The sequence below is a fragment of the Sciurus vulgaris genome (assembly GCF_902686455.1).
Source record: "Sciurus vulgaris genome assembly, contig: HiC_scaffold_182_arrow_ctg1, whole genome shotgun sequence".
Lineage (NCBI taxonomy): Eukaryota > Metazoa > Chordata > Mammalia > Rodentia > Sciuridae > Sciurus > Sciurus vulgaris.
The window spans coordinates 509,741-527,650 of NW_027632871.1; the positions used below are offsets into that span (position 1 = coordinate 509,741).

Genomic DNA, 17,910 nt, shown 5'->3' on the forward strand with positions numbered 1-17,910 from the left:
ATGGAGAGGGGGCGGAGATGCTGCTGAAATGAAAACAAAATGTGACATTCTGGTGCATACTAATACCCTCTTCATATTGTGTAAAAGAAAGCCAACAGAATGTCTAGGTTAAAACGAATCACTAATGTAAACAAGAAACAATTACTTTAAGATAAAAGAAGGAGATGGCAGCTGAAGAGAAATTGGAATGAGTAAAACTATTGGGAATTTTCAGTAAAATGACAGTTGAGTTGCCTGTGAAGTGATGTGTGTGTATGTATTTTCCCCCTCCTTTTTAAATAACAGACTAAGGGGAACCAAGTAGGGGGAGAAGGAATTTGCTGTCTTGGAACTCAGTATTATGAGACAATTAATATCCAGAAATGACTTTGGGTTTCAGACTTTATGGCAGAAATGGATAAGGGTGGAAATAAGAGATCTCTCTGTAAAAACCTAGATAAAATGCAGTATTCTTATGTATAGTAACATACAATAATATACTTTTTAAATAATTCCTCAATACTGCATTATAGGTAAAATGGACTATAAACATATCCTAAAGTGTGTCCAATAACAAAATTCTTGGACAGGATCAAACACCTATCAACCTTACTGAATCTACCCAGGAAAAATTTATTGTATTTATAAAGTTCAAGGTAGTTTCCTTAATAAAAAAATTTTAATATTAGTTTGAAAGTATATCCCTTACTTTTATCTTATTAAACTTGAACAATTGGGTAGTAGAGAAACAGTTTCTGGAAACATTTTTTTCATGAAATTCAAGATATGTATTCTGTGAAAAGTATCATAAAAACAAAATGCACAGCATGTATGTGGTGAATGAAATCATTTAAAAATTTCATGAGGGCATCCTAACCAGTAATTTTCAATGATGAGGGTTTTTTTTTCTCTTTTTTTCCCTTCTTTCTTTACTTATAAGAACTTCTGCAACTCCATATTTGGAGTCCTGGAACAACATGGACACTCAGTACAAATGATCATTGGGATTCAGGAGAGGTAGCTTTTCTTCCTGCAGTTTAAAAAAAACTTGCTTTGGGTTGTAGGAATTGCAAATACTCCCTTGCATAAATGGCATAATTTTATTTTCAGATTCGTGTCCTAATAGCTGAATCATTGGATTTAAAGTGAAAGATCCTTTAAATCTAGATAACTATGTTTTAAAACTATTCGAGGGTAATATGTATTCTTTTATCATTTTAGCATTATGGTTTTTTGCCAGGTTCTTTTTAGGGGGTAATTCTGAATCATTTTATTGGCATAATTTACTTTGATATATTAATCTAAACTCATATCTTGGTCATGTTCATTTTTTTATTTCAGGCTTGTAGCAAAATGAATTGAGGTATATTACAGATAATCAATTGCAAACAGATTTATGTTATACTGCTTTTCTTTGGCAGAGTTTGAAGAATGAAATCCAAAGGGGGACAGCAAGTTCAAGTCCCACCTCAACATTTTGGAGAAATCCTAAGCAACTAAGCCAGACCCTGTCTCAAAATATTTGCGGAGGGGTTGGAGATGTAGCACTGTGGTAAGCACCCTGCGTTCAGTCCTCCAAAAGAGTAAAGTTTAACCTGTGTGTGGATTCTTTCACCATCCCAGAGAAATTAGACTCCAGCCTTAAGTGCTTTTCAGGTTAAGTAGCTCACTACCTAGAAAAGTAACTCCTTTACTGTTGGACATTTTAAACATTTGTCTTCTTTAAGCCAGAATCTGCTCTCCCTTAATGCTTGCCCTGTTCACACTTTATCCCAGTTTGGGAAGTAAATATCGAATCTGCCCCGTCCTGCCTGTAGCAGCCTTTCAGACTTTCTGATGGTGGCTCTCCTACCAACCCCGCTACCTGCCAAGATATTTTGCTCCATTTTCAAAGATCAAAAGGTTAAACATCCCAGCAAATTTATTTGGCCTAATATGACAGGACCCCTAGACTTCCTCACCAACTAGTCTTATTGCTGTGTATGTAATAGTTGTTTCTTTGAACTGAAAACAGTATTCCAGACACAGTCTGAGCAACATCTAACCATGAGACCTTATTGTCTTCCTTGATTTGCTTGTGCCATAGAAATATATCACCTATAGAGGACCTGTGTCCTGCAGTTGCAGCCACCTGCAGTAGAGCCAGAGATGAAAAAAGCAAAAGCTGTTTGTGAAATTAAGCTATGTGTAGCAAACCTCATTAAAGTTTCTGGATCCTTCTGTTACTTGTACACAGCTCCTGCTTGCTTGTCTGGTTTTCCTAGAACTGTCAGGAGATTAGAAGCAGCAACTTGGAAGTGGGACAAAGAAAAACTGATAACCCAAGAGGTGACAGCTGTCAGAAAACTGGCAGCCAGAAATGGAGACATTAAAAAAGTGCAAGTGTCTGGCACTATTTAATGTAGACTTGAATACAGCTGTATGAGTCTTGCTATTACCTGAAGTTTACTGTGTTACAACACAGTCAAGATAAGTCTGACCCCTATTTATTTGCACAATTATCTGTTTGAACTTAAAATGAAACTTTACATTTGTCTTTGTTAGGGTTTCTTTGTTTCAGCTGGTTGAATCAGTTTGTTAAAATTGTTCTGAGTCTTGCTGTTGTCACTCAAAATACTCAGGTTTTCTTATATGCAGATTTAGTAAGCATGTCTTCTGTCTCTACTGAAATTATTCTTAAAATAAGAACAAGAGGAAAACCTAGTAGCATGCCACAACTTGTTACCATATTGGTCACTTTTTTTGGACAGGTTATTCTTTATGAATGTTGTTACTCTGTTGTTCAAGACCAAATTTACCTTTTGGTTGAGACATTTTCATACTATTTATGTATATGACTTTATTACAAAGTATATTTTAAAGGACTTAAGGATTGTGGCATGACTCTTCTAACCCTCTTTGCAGTCCATGCTCCACCACATGTCCCCAGGGTTAATGTGCTCTTTCCAGTCTTGTATCATAGTTTTCCTATTGATTTCATTTTGCTTTTGATACCTCCTTTTAAAGCCATATGTACTGGCTAAACATCACAACTTGTTTATTAGCATTTTATGCTGCATGACAAGTAGGAGTGTTTAAATTATTTAAAAGCACATGGCATTTGGTTTGCTTGACAATTCTACAAAAACCAGTAGCTAATGATTCTTTGACACTTGAGGTTAGATCTGTTGGTAGAGTCCAAGCATGGCATGGTGCTTATGCTGGAAAAGGCTCCTGTATGCTGAAGCCCCAAACAACTGGTGAAAGATCACTGTCATTTTTCTCTTGGGTTTTTACAGAATGAATATATGAAAGATGATTTCTTCATTAAAATTGAGTCATGACACAAACAAGACTTGGGAACATTAGAAAATGTAAGTTGCAGTTCTTCACTTGCAACACAGAAATTCCTAGAAAAGGTAATTACTGCATTTAGTTTATTTTGTCATCAAAAAAGTGAAGTTTACCTTCATTAGACTAACCACTGTGCACCTCAGACTGTCAGATTTAGGTGAATCATGCCAACAGCCAGAAACAAATGGGCTCTCCCTGTCAATCCCTTGCCTTGACACTTGAGTCGACTTTGGTGAGTTTGCTGTTTTTATCAGTCATTCTATCTGGAACAGAGAGATTGGATCATTCAAATTCACACAGATAATCCCCAATTCAGTTTTAGCCATTAGTATAGATTGCCTTCATCTCTGTATATTTGCCAGAGCTGCTCTAACATAGCAGAGTTGGTTGCTTTCATTTTCACCTCCTCTCCACTTTACTGGGTTATGTGTTGATGTCAGAGAAATGATCAGAAGTCAGGAGGGAGAAGGTACTTTGAATAATTTACAAAAATGTTGACAAGCTCTTGATTTATTATAAGGTAATGCACATTTATCCCAAAGCATGCTTCAAGAATATCAACAATGACTCAAATGTGTAATCCTTAAGGCTTGTTGGGAAACTTGGAAGGGCATCTGGCATACTTGGTGGATACACTGAGAACCTGTGGTCCCTGTACCAACAGTAGCATCTGGGAAGTCATTAGAAATGTAGATAAGGGTCACAAGCTCTAAAGTGGGCTCCAATAGTTGGATTTTTGATGCACACCCCAGTTTGGCAACTACACTGTTCTAATCATAGGACATACTATTAGAGAATTGCAAGTTAATAATTGGGGCAATTTTTATTCTTACTGTTCTTTTACTGTTCTATTTTGTAATTGATGCCTTTTAATAGAACTTTTGAATTTTAATTTACAGTACTTGACTTTAGTTTTCTTTCAAGTCATTTGACATTCCATGTTGGTTTTCATAGTAATTCTCTAAAACTTAGGGTCTAAATGAGATGATTTGGTATGTTGTAATCCTTATTTGTGTTAATCTGTCATTTTCAGCTCTCAAGTAGGTGTATCTGTTGGCAGTTTTTAAACAGTACTTAATTGCTTCATAGAATTTCAGAAATATATGACCAACAAAGTATAGAGGAATCAACCTCATACTGAAAATAAACCACTTTGGGTTAAACAAATTCAGGAGAGGCTTTAGAGCATATGGTGCTGCTTGAAGCCTGATTCTGAGGCTCCCATGCTAGCATATGACTGAACAGCTTTCAAGACTTTGTTCTATATCATTTGAGTTAACACAGGTCAGATGCATTTGGTTACATAAATTATATTTAAGGACTAACAAAAGGATAAAAAGATATTGACAGATTTCTGTTCATTTTTCAGTGTCCCTCCCTTATTTGGGCAGTGCTTAAGGGCATAATAATTTCCAGATCCCTTAAGTTTTCAGACAGCTAAACTTGATACATAATTTGCAGTTTTTTTCTCCATAATGTATGCTAAGATTCAAGATAGAGATGATGTATGTAAGTGTAATAGTTTTAGCTAATAAGAATAATCTAGATTTTCTTGTTTCATTTCTCTCTGTCATTTATAAGTACACAGTTTGGATCCAACCACATGGAAAACTGTTGAAATTGTCCACATAGATATTGCAGATCAAAGTCAAGTTGAACCAGCACTAAGTAAAATCCCAGTTGATGGCATTTTAATGTGTCCCCTTTTACATGTAAAAATGATTTTCTTTCTTTCCTATATGACCTGTATTTGCACAGTGAAATAAGCCTGGAGCTCAGCCTCAGCAAAGGTACAGACTCAGAGTGAGAGAAGGTAACTTGTTTCTATGTGAATCTTGCCTCTGTGCAAGTGATTCATTTTAAGAAATGCCAGTATACCTGGTTTACATAGGTGTGTGTTTTCATTGAAAAAAGATTGTTTACAAGAGTCTTCTCTCTTGGATTTCTTTAGCATGAGTCCTTTATACTTTTCAAGTGTGATTGAGAAGGCAGAATTTTAATTTATACAAAGTTTTCAGTAACTGAGCTAAGGCTTTGGTTATTTGTGGAAAATGTTTCATGTGCAGTACCTTAAGTTAACTGTTTATCTTTTTATTATGATTACTAATTTTTTTTGGTGTGGTGCTAGGAATCAAACCCAGGACCTTGTGCTTGCAAAGCAAGCACTCTACCAACAGAGCTATCTCCCCAGCCCTTGATTACTATTAAATGTAAATATTTGTTCTTCGGGCCTTTGATTTAAAATAAATTTTTGTGGTAAAAACACTCCACATGCCAAATTAAGACCCTTATATTTTGTTGCTGAGGTTTGTGAATATTAACTCAGATCTTATTTTATGGCATGGCAGGTACCAGGTGGATTTGCAGGGCACCTTTACAGACTTTTTACAAATGAAAATAACCAGTGATCTCTTTCTGCTAATCCAGAGAGCCGAAGCTTTGGGAAAGCAGTAGCACCCCTTGTTTTGTCAGGTCAAGCATAATATGTTCAGTCAGCATCACCTTCCTTTTCTATTTTTAGTGTTTATTCTTTGACACTAGTACTAGTGTCAGCCGAATAGAAATGACTCAACACTGAGTGTCTCATTCTGCAGTTGAAATATGAAGGTAAACCAAAAACAAATGTCCCTGACCTTTGCTCAGAAATCACAGGAATCAGAGCTGACAGCAGGGACCATATGTCTGACTGGTCCCACACTGCTAGAGCCCCTTCCCTATTTAGAAGAGCAAATACTGAGAAGGAACTTTCTTCAAATTTAGTTGTGCTGTGATTTGAAGTTATTTTAATTTTAAGATTATTTCTACCTTTGAAATTAAATATGTAATCTTTTTTTAAACCTTAGAAGTGAGGGTCATTCAAATGAGATGTCTGTGTTAACGTCTTTTATTTCTCTTGGTATCTTTTCCAGCCATGGTTTTCTTTATGTGACAGATGATGATAGGAAGAGCAATACCTGAGAGTAATGAATGAGTCAGTTTACAGATCTGACAGTCATTGGTCACAAGAACTCTGTGACACCTTGGGGACAGGATCCCCCAGAGAACGCATTCAGGTGTTTTGGTGTTTGAAACACCGTGGTGGTCAATCAGAATGGTTCCACTGATCTGATCTTACTGCTTGCAGGTTTGCAGTTGCTGTTGTTCACTAATAGAGTGGGGGGGGGGGCACCTTCGGTTTTGCTGGGGGCACGAAAGCAGTTTTTTTGTTCTTGTGCTAAGGGAAGATTGCTGTGGGTAGGGTGACTGGAGTGAGGCAGGTTATATAGAACCCTGGAGGCCCTAGTTCTCTTCCTTCCCTCCCAGGGCCTCTGGAACAGAGTGAAGGGTCTGCTGGCCTGAGAACACCCAGGGACAGTGCTTGAGGGGAGCTCTGGTGGAAGCTTTGTACATGCAGAGGCCCCGGGTGGTTCTGTGTGAGTGGTGGTGCTTTTCTGGGTAGGCAGTGGAGGAAATGGTTTGGCCTGTCCTTGTGGGTCAGTGGACATGCGGCCAAGACATATGTACTGAAATGAGATTACCTTCAAACTGAGGTTCTGAGGCTCTGCCAGTTTTATCTTGGACAGGTTATGTGATCCCTCTGCACTTTCATTACCTCATGTAAATAAAGGCTAATTTTCTCTCAGGATAACATGTGAGTATGTAAAACAGTGCAGTTCACGGTCCTCATCACTGCTGTCCTTAGTAACTGGAGTGGTGGAGTTCTGAGAGTCTGCATCTACCCAGCCTCTTGTGGGAGTGTGTGCTCATCTGTTTGTGTGTGGTTTTGTTTCCAGTGTTCATTGCTCACGTTTTCCAAGTTATATTTTAAAGATGAGTAGAAGCAAGTTTACCATACAATTTAAAATTGTATTGAACTAGTAGTAGTGTTTTCTAATGTGACAAAATACACATAACATAAAATTTACCATTTTGAAATGTACAGTTAATTCAGTAACAGTGTATTCAGTGTTGTGCAGCCATCATCACTTCTAGTTCTGGGGTATTTTCATCACCCCAGAAGGACAGCCTGTATCACTGATGCTTCCCACTGCTGTTCACCCACCACCTTTGGCATCGATGAATCTCTAAAGTCTCTTGGTGTTTCCCTGTTCTGGATATTCCATATAAATGGAATCATAGGATGTGTGGCCTACTGTGTGTGGCTTCTTTCTTTACCTGATATTTTTAAGGTTAATTCTTGTTGTAGCATGTGTCTACTTTCTTAGTGACTAAGTAGTACTTCACTGTGTGCATATAACATGTTTTGGTTATGCATCCATCTGTCCAGTCATTTTGGCTGTTTCTAACTCTTGGCCATTGTGAATAGTACTGGTGTGAACATTTGTGTCACAGATTTTTGTCAGTGTACTTTCTCAGTTGTGGCTAATTAAAGTATGACTGGTATGTAGGAATTGTCAAACCTGACATTAAAAAGAGAAACCTAAATATCCACATTTTTATGCTATAAAAAGAGGGTGAGGGGCCCTTTGATGGTGAAGGTGTCTGTGAAACTTTTAAGCCTGAAAGTGACAAGAGTAGAGCATTGCTCTGCCTGAGCATGTGCAATGGCTGGAGTGAGTGATGAGGAGGAAGAGAAGGCCCAGCCCTTAATCCAGGGAGGAGGTAACAGTGAGAACTCCTGGAGTAGGGACTCTGCCATTTCTTCTGCACATCCTTGCCTTTTCGCTGTCCTGGGATAGAAAATTGCCCCCATACTTATCTCCTTATGTCCTTCCCCCATTGTTTTGGCTTTGGCTAGTTGATTTAGCATTAGTTTCTATCACAAAGGCCTGGTCTCTTCCTGGAGGTTGTTACTTTTTACATTTACGGTTAGGGTAAGGGTTAGGATTAGGGTCAGTTTTGTTGAGTTCGTTCCTTTGATTATGCTCTTTTTATGTAATTTTTTTTTACTTGAAAATTCTAGTCCATTCTGTTGGGAAAATGAAGAAAGGCTTAAGAATGCATTTGCAATTCTAAAATGGCAGCATCACAGCAATGAGCAGGTATGCAGCCCTGGGATAATTGTCCCAGATAGGCGTGGTCCCCCAAGAGGCTTATGGTCCAAGCAAGACAAGACCAGTACCTTAAAATAGCTAATAGGCAGCAGGCAATTACATATGATCCAAAGTGCTACAGAATTTCAGAGAAGAGACAAGTAATCTCTGAGAATATGGATCTGAAAGGGCTAAGTGGAAGCCCTGCCTGGGCTGGGTGGGTTTTTGTGGGTGGAGTGGTCTCTCCTCACTCATTATACTTCCCCCTCCTACCCTCTTTACTGTGACATATACATCTCTTGGTTCATTTCTCTGTTTTTCTTCCAAATTGAAATTGAACCTCAGAAGGAAGAGTCTTTGTACCATTAACCTGTTTCCCACACTCCTGCAACAGTATCCTAGATTTAGTAGGTACTTGGGGAATGCATGTTGACTGGTTGAATGAGTTAGAGTCAAGCAGAATAGAAATGAAGGCAAAAGGCTCATTGTTTACCATGGAGTTGGTATAGTTTTGGGAACTGAAGAGGACCCCAGGTACCTAGGCTTTGCTTTCCAGTCATACATCACATAACCCCAACAGTTTCTTGGTACCCCTCATTTGTCGGAGTGGAGTGTCTTGAGTATGGGGCTGAGGAAGTCCTACCTGTCCCCCTCTACCAGTGTAGTTCTGCTTGTTTGACATTAGTCTTGACACTAAAATTTACTTTGAACACACAGTTCTGTAGTTACAAAAAGTGGTTTCAGGACTGACCTCTTAGGTTTTGCAAGTGAGGAAACTGGAGCCCAGATAAAGTAGTTTTTCTCAAGACCACTGGGCAAGTACCAGAAGTGGACATTCTAACCCTAAATCTAGTGCTCTGTCCACTGACCCTCTAACTCCTTCCAAGTGAGAGCCCCACTTTGTCAGTCATTATTTTCCTTTTCTCAAATTAGCCTGTCACCAACTATGTCCTGTGCTTTCCTGTCCCAGCACATTGCCAATCCTCACCTCCCTTCTGGGACTCCTTGCTCTCTGTACAAAGCCTGCGTGTCCTTCATGATCTAGGTAGGATCCCACTGTCTCTGGGGAGACTTCAGATTTACCTGAGGAGCTTGAGGATGGTGAGGAGACTGACCTGTGAGTAGAGAGCTTACACTGGAATACAAAAAGTTGATGTCAGCCTGATAATGTCTGGCTTGGCAAAGAGGTGAGGAGAGCAGCATTTACACTGCTTGCCTATGGGAGTATAAATTGGTAAAACTGGTCTAGCAGAATTAGCAATATACATGTCCTTTGACCAATTAAAATTCCACGTGTAGGAATTGGCTCTACTTGATGTGGTGTGATAAGTTTACAAACCTAAAGCTGTCTAAAATGGTACTCCCTTTAGTCAGAAACAGATCCAAAAATATCATGGTACATATATATGGTGGAGATCAGTGCAGTCATTAAAAGGGAGAGTAAACTCTATTTGTACTGACAGAATCCTATTTAAGATAAAGGGGAAAGGATGAAGAAGGATATGTTTAATATGCTTTCATTTGTAACTTTTTTTTCCTTCTTTTTGGTACTGGGGATTTAACCCAGGGGCACTTAGTTTTTACTTTTGAGGGCCTTGCTAAGTTGCTGAGGCTGGCCTCAAACTATGATCCTCCTGCCTCAACCTCCCTAATCACTGGCATTTATAAGATTTTAAAAGGGAGAATAATATATCCTTGTGCATGTATTTGCTTGCTGATGTATAGATGGTGTAGAAGAATTTGTAAGGCCTGCTGGTAATAGTGATTTTCTTAGATGGGAACTGAAGTGGGAGGGTTGAAGATGGGCAGATATGTGCAAAGGTTTGGGGGGAATGTCCTCATTAATTATTTTGGTTTTCTCTTATTTTCTTACCGATCATAAGATCAGTACCCAGGCAGTGTAGCCTAATCTTGGAAATGACTTTCTATCAACCCTCACCATAGTCCATTAGTCAGAGACAAGTCAGAGATTCCATTTGCACTTAAAGGAGGGTGTTACATGAGAGCACAACTCATTATGGGGCAGGGATCACCTTAGATTCCTTACTGCCAGAGCAGTAGTCAGTTTTTAATGCTGAAAACTTGTTCCTTTCAGGGTGGGAATGACATTAGAATAAAATTCTGAGTGGCAATAATAAGCCAAATAAGGTAGGGGTGTGGATGGTTGGGGAGACCTGCACCCAGTGGGTTGGGTCAGCTGTGTTACCTTGAGAGGGAATAGTGGGTTGGGTAATTAGGTAGAATTCCCTTTCTTCCCAAATTTGCTGAGTCTGCTTGTGTAGAGGACCAGGACAGTGGAGGACTGCCTTGGATGGGCACTGGATAATAGACACACCCCCAGATGCCTTAACTCAGAAGGGCATCCATCTCCTACCTGGTACACAGGGCACCCATCTTCAACCAGGCACCGACTCGTTGAGGACTGTGCTAGGAGGCTGTGGCTGTGTTCTACCTTTTTTCCTCAGTGCTACTTCTGTGATAGGGCGAGAGCCCCTTCCTCTGAGTGAGAGACCATGTAACTAATTAGAATTTGTCTCCCTCATCTGTGTGCCAGATCTGGTTGCCTGTGCTGTTGGGAATGCCCAGAAGTTAGAGCAGTGTGTCTGTCTTTTCCTACCCAGTTTTAAAGTTGATAAATTTTGACCCCTTTTCCTTCAAATAAATGTATTGGTGGTGGTTTGGAAAAAGAAAAAAAATAAGCAATCTGGAATTTGATGGAAGTTTGAAGATCTCTCAGAGTTCAGACTGTGGCACTTCTACTTCTCGAGGTTTTTGTCCTTCCTTGTCTGACTTAATTGAGTGATTTCTTTTTCTTTCTGTTCAACTGCTCTGGCTTTTTTGAGTGAGCTGATTTTTTTAACAACTTCAAGTGATTGACTTATTTTATATTGCTTGCTTTATAAACGTTAAATTAGAATTTTGAGAGGGTAAATAGTTAAGTCCTATCAGAATCTGGGCAGACATAAAAATAATTGGGGAGTACAAGAAACCAAGAAATTTTCAAAGTGAAACTTGATGCAACTCCACCTGGTGGGGATTTCTGTCACTCAGGTGAATTTAATACAAACACAATCCCAGACATTTTAATTCAGTGACCATTGATTACTTTTAGGCTTTAACTCTCTACTAGGTTGTCAGATGGCTCCCATATGTTAGTGTTATGTAGACTTGCTGTTTTTTGGTCATTATTATGAACTGTTAACTTCATCATGTGCAGAAGCAATGTGATTTGATCCATGGTATAACTGAATACTTGACTAGATACTTTGACATGTTTACATAATCAAAGAGTGACATTGTCACAATAACTCCGGGAACAAGGATTTGTAAAAATCTGTCATTGTGACCCAGGTTCACAGAGTAGTTGCTACAGAAATCACATGTATTTACATGGGTTGTTAGAGTTATTTTCGTGGATACCTTATGGAAAATCAATATATGACTGTTGCTTTACACGGTGTTCTGTGTAATTTGTTAGAAGATAATGTCATTTCCTGAAGAAACAAGTGAGAAACCTTGGATTTCTGCTTAAATTTCTCCTATTTATTTTGACCCATGAGAATGTATCTACCATACAATATAGATTTTTCTGTTTCAAGGAACAGAGGTGAAGGATCATTAAGATGTTACAATTGTAATGAGTCATGGTGTCCAGCATAAAACACCAGAATGTAAGTTAAAGTTTTTGTTTTGTTTTCTCACTTTCTAAAGTTTTCATTGATAATAGCCACAGTAAAAAGTTGGGACTTCTTTAAATGTCCTGATGAAATGAACATGCATATATTTCATCCCCACCTCTTTGTCTAAGTAGTTTTCCATGATTTGTATACAGAAGTTACTTCCCAGGAAGTTACTTCTTTGAAGTATAAGCTGAAGTGTACACACGATTAACATCAGAGAGACCCTCATTTTTGGAAGTAATTTGAAAGACAATGAGAACTGTTTAAAAAAAAAGTTGGAACCATATTTTAAGGTATTTATGTGAAACCAAATAGGATTGTATCAGCCTTCCTCTATAGTACATGTTGTATGACTTATAGGCTTTTTTTTTTTTGTAGTAGAAATAATGTTAATTGAAAATATTTAGGTATATTCTTCTGAAAATGATACATCTTAACATGTGTTTTCTAGATATAAGTAAAAGACAAATATTAGTGGCATAAAAGTATTAAATTGTTTGGAAGATGTAGCTGAAAAAATAGGTCAATTCCATGTTAAAATGCAACAAGCTTAAAGAAAGGAAAATTGTTTTCCTCATGTGTAATGCTTTAATTTGTGTTGAAATATTTTTCCTTTATGAGGCATTTCCAACCCAAGAGTTATACATTTTGGGGACCATAGTGATATTTCATTAAAGATGATTTTCCCAAAAATGAAAAGACACAAGTTAGGAACTCATGTTCCGTATCATTTCTGGGTCACAGGAAGGATGTTCAGGGTGTCCTGGTTGACACATTCTTATACCAGGACTTCCCTGCAGAGCTCAGAGGGTCCTCTTTTTTGGGGTTACCCAGTAAGCAGGGTTGCTATTAAGATAAAGCTCAGATTTCATTCATGTTGCTTGCTTTTCATATACCCCCAAACAGGGATTGAACCCACCCTCTACCTTAAATATTCACACATCCCTTGTTCTTACCTTAATCTGCCTATACTGACCATGTCCTGTTTGCTGTGAATCTCCGTCCTTTTTTCTGATGATATTCCCCAGGTGCCAGTGTTCCCCCTGGGAGTAACAGAGAAAATGCAGTCTCAGTGTTATAGCTCTTCTGCAGCCCTGGTACCTGCCCCAGGTAGCCACCCTTCCCTCCCTGGACTGGGTGCCTTCTGTTGCTGAACTCTGGAAAGCACCATTTCTTTCTAGCAGAAAAACTTCCTGTGGGCAGGTTTTTCAGCACAGGCTTCTCTGGCAGAGCTGTAGGTTCGCTCACCAGTCACTTTCTTTAGTACCCTGGAGGACACAGGCTGTCTCTGGTGGGAGAATGGGTTGTTGATAAAGCTTAACCTCACTTGCAGTACCTGGAATCATATCTCCCTCAGCACCTCCACCTCTTTGCCTGGTTTTGTCTTCTTTGGAAAATATATCTGTCAGTGTGCAAGGAGCAGTTGTGGGAAAGTCTAGTCTATTGCATTCCTTGGAAGAAGTTGCTCTTTTGAGTCCCTGATGGTTTCCAGGGAGCATTGTGACCAACTTCAGAGATTGTAGAGTCCTTAGTACCCAGGCCAAAGCACTTGAGGCCCTTTCAGTTCAAGCATGGTTTGCCCTGGACAATCTTGTTAGAAATGCAAATTTGTGGCCTTCACCCTGTTCAGAATATCTGGTGTAGGGCTCTGGTCTGTCCAGCTCTGCAGGAGATTCGTGCCCATGCTGGCCTTTGAGAAGTTGTGCTCTGATACACCATTAGTGGTGAAAATCATACAGCTGTCACCCTTCTAGGATTTTGGAAGTAGGAATCTCATTTGGAGGCCATGGTCCAATAACAGTCACCTCAACATTTATTTGTTTCAACCTTTATTTCCTGTTATGCAATTTGTAGCCCAAGGAACAGCCATGTATCCAGTAGGAGCAGAGTCAACAAAGAGCTACTGCTTTTTGCCTTTCTAAAGCATCTGATAATGAGATTTTCCTTTCCTTTGCTGATTGAATTTTTTCTTAATTCATTTAAAGCAAGAAAGCAGTGCCTGTTTTTCCATGCACCTTCCTGAGTTCTCTGAAACACCAGTTTTCCTCAGTGACCTTGATCACTTTGTCCCTTCACTGCTGAACTCTGGCATAGTTTGATTTGTGTATGTGCAATAGAATAAAAGGTTTGGAGACACAAAGACATGTTTGGGCATGTTTTCTTTTTTTTTTTTTTTTTTTTTTTTTTTTTTTTTTTTTGAGAAAGAGAACCAACTTTTATTTCTGTACAAGGATTACTTTTCTTTTTTTTATTTTTTTTATTTTTTTATTTTATTTTATTTTATTGTAAACAAATAGGATACATGTTGCCTCTCTCTTTGTACATGGCGCAAAGGCATACCATTTGTGTAATCATAAATCCACATACAATAATGTTGTTTGATTCATTCTGTTATTTTTTCCCCTTCCCCCCACCCCTCCCATCCCTCTTTACCCTCTATACAGTACTTTCTTCCTCCATACTTGCCCCCCTCCCTAACCCTAACTCTAACCCTAACACTAACCCTTCCCTCCCCCCCATTATGTGTCATCCTCCACTTATTAGCGATATCATTCGTCCCTTGTCTTTTTGAGATTGGTTTATCTCACTTAGCATGATATTCTCCAATTTCATCCATTTGCCTGCAAATGCCATAATTTTATCATTCTTTATGGCTGAGTAATATTCCATTGTGTATATATACCACAGTTTCTTTATCCACTCGTCAATTGAAGGGCATCTAGGTTGGTTCCATAGTCTGGCTATTGTGAATTGAGCAGCTATGAACATTGATGTGGCTGTATCTCTGTAGTATGCTGATTTTAGATCCTTTGGGTATAGGCCAAGGAGTGGGATAGCTGGGTCAAATGGAGGGTCCATTCCAAGTTTTCTAAGGAATCTCCACACTGCTTTCCAGAGTGGCTGCACTAATTTGCAGCCCCACCAGCAATGTATGAGTGTACCTTTCTCCCCACATCCTCGCCAACACCTGTTGCTTGTATTTTTGATAATCGCCATTCTAATTGGGGTGCGATGGAATCTTAGGGTGGTTTTGATTTGCATTTCTCTCATTACTAGAGATGTTGAACATTTTTTCATATGTTTATTGATTGCTTGTACATCTTCTTCTGTGAAGTGTCTGTTCATTTCCTTAGCCCATTTGTCGATTGGATTATTTGTATTCTTGGTGTAGAGTTTTTTGAGTTCTTTATAGATTCTGGAGATTAGTGCGCTATCTGAAGTATGATTGGCAAAGATATTCTCCCACTCTGTAGGCTCTTTCTTCACATTACTGATAGTTTCCTTTGCTGAGAGAAAGCTTTTTAGTTTGAATCTATCCCAGTTATTGATTTTTGCTTTTATTTCTTGTGCTATGGGAGTCCTGTTGAGGAAGTCTGGTCCTAGGCCGACATGTTGAAGATCGGGACCTACTTTTTCTTCTATAATCTGCAGAGTCTCTGGTCTGATTCCAAGGTCCTTAATCCATTTTGAGTTGAGTTTTGTGCAGGGTGAGAGATATGGGTTTAGTTTCATTCTGTTGCATATGGATTTCCAATTCTCCCAGCACCATTTGTTGAAGAGGCTATCTTTTCTCCATTGCATATTTTTGGCGCCTTTGTCTAGTATTAGAAAGTTGTATTTATTTGGGTTTGTATAAAACACCCCTTCATGCTCAAAACACTAGAAAAAATAGGGATAGTGGGAACATTCCTTAACATTGTAAAGGCCATCTATGCTAAGCCCATGGCTAATATCATTCTAAACGGTGAAAAACTGAAAGCATTCCCCCTAAAAACTTGAACAAGACAGGGATGCCCTCTTTCACCACTCCTATTCAATATCGTTCTTGAGACTCTGGCCAGAGCAATTAGACAGACCAAGGAAATTAAAGGAATACGAATAGGAAAAGAAGAACTCAAACTATCCCTATTTGCGGATGATATGATTATATACTTAGAGGAACCAGGAAATTCCACCAGAAAACTGTTAGAACTCATAAGTGAATTCAGTAAAGTGGCAGGTTACAAGATCAATGCTCATAAATCCAATGCATTTTTATACATAAGTGAGGAATCCTCAGAAAGAGAAATTATGAAAACCACCCCATTCACCATAGCATCGAAAAAAATAAAATACTTGGGAATCAATCTCACAAAAGAGGTAAAAGACCTCTACAATGAGAACTACAGAACACTAAAGAAAGAAATCGAAGAAAACCTTAGAAGATGGAAAGATCTCCCATGTTCTTGGATAGGCCGAATTAATATTGTCAAAATGGCCATACTTCCAAAAGTGCTATACAGATTCAATGCAATCCCAATTAAAATCCCAATGACGTACCTTACAGAAATAGAGCAAGCAATCATGAAATTCATCTGGAAGAATAAGAAACCCAGAATAGCTAAAGCAATCCTTCACAGGAAAAATGAAGCAGGGGGTATCGCAATACCCGAACTTCAACTTTATTACAAAGCAATAGTAACAAAGACGGCATGGTACTGGTACCAAAATAGACAGGTAGATCAATGGTACAGAATAGAGGACATGGGCATGTTTTCTTAAGAGGGAACACTACTCATACATTTTCTCATTTGTTCTTTTAATACATTTTTATTGGAACTTAGTATTTGTGTGTGGTGTTCTAGTAAATTTTCCAGATAAAATAATAATCCTTTATTTCTGAAGAAAGACGATTCTTATCTGTGAACAAGATTGAGTGTTTCCAAGTGACCTGGAGGTAGTTTGTTTCAACTGTTGCTTCTTTAGAAGATAGTGCTTTGTGTTCCTTCACCAAAGGGCACAGCAGGTGTGAACCAGTGCTGGGCTCCATGCTGCAGCCACAGTCAGGCTGTGACATCATTGATGTCAATCAATTATCAATAGGCTAATGAGAGTTGGGAAGTTTGGAGTTTTGAACTTTGCTAAATGAACAGCCCCCACACATTCTAATTGGACGTCAAAAAGCCATGAGATTGTTGGGCTCTCTAATAAACTTACAGAAGTCCTATAATTTTTTTAAAGGATTGCAGTGTCAAGGAAAATCAAATGGTTTTTGAAATTTTGTACTTTTAGAATTTTTTCCTACCATTCACCATTAGTTCTTGTGCTATAGATTCAAAGATTGATTCATCAATATTGACTCATCACTCTAGATTTACCTACATCAATTCATTGGTGTAGATTCATTGGTATCATTTCATAGACACAGATTCATCAATATGAATTTAGCTATATAGATTAATTGATGTAGATTTACTGATATTGCTTCAATATAGACTCATCAATATTGAGTTATCAATATATTAAAAATGTACAACATCAACATTCATTCATGAATGTGGATTATCAATATTGATGCATCCTTGTAGATCATCAATATCAATTAATGAGTGTTGATCATCCATATCATTAATCTATTGATCATCAATATCAATTCTTGATGTAGATGCACCCATATAGATTTATCAGAGTACTTCTTAAATGTGGATTCAACAATATAGATTCATCAAAGTAGATGCATTGATACTGATTCATCTATGTAGGTCATTGATATCCATACATCCTTGAAAATCAGCGATCTTGTTTCATTGATGTGAATCATCGATATATTAATCATTGTAGATCATGTGTATGATTTGTTGATGTAGATGTATTGATGTTGATTCATTGAAGTAGGTTATTAATGTAGGTTCATTGATATTGATTTATCAATATAGATTCATTGAGGAGGATCATCGATATAGATTCATTGATATAAATCATTGATATAGATTCATCATTGTTGATCATGGATATTGACACACTAAACTCAATCATCTATATCAATTCATCAGTGTAGATCATTGATATCAATACATCAATGTAGATTCTTCAGTATCAATTTATAGATGTACATTCTTTGATATTGATTCATTGGTATAGCTCCATTGATATCAATATTTTGATGTAGATTCATCAATACTAAT

The 17,910-nt window shown here is 38.1% G+C and overlaps 1 long non-coding RNA gene across 1 annotated transcript in view; it reads left to right on the top strand.

Annotated features, from left to right (window-relative positions):
• The first annotated feature begins 1,398 nt into the window (after window positions 1-1,398).
• Window positions 1,399-17,910, top strand: part of LOC306652391 — a 29,751-nt gene continuing 13,239 nt past the window's right edge. Inside the window, exons 1-2 of the long non-coding RNA XR_013761385.1 lie at window positions 1,399-1,531; window positions 3,258-3,377. This is a non-coding gene — a long non-coding RNA (uncharacterized lncRNA). The remainder of the gene's footprint in view (window positions 1,532-3,257; window positions 3,378-17,910) is intronic.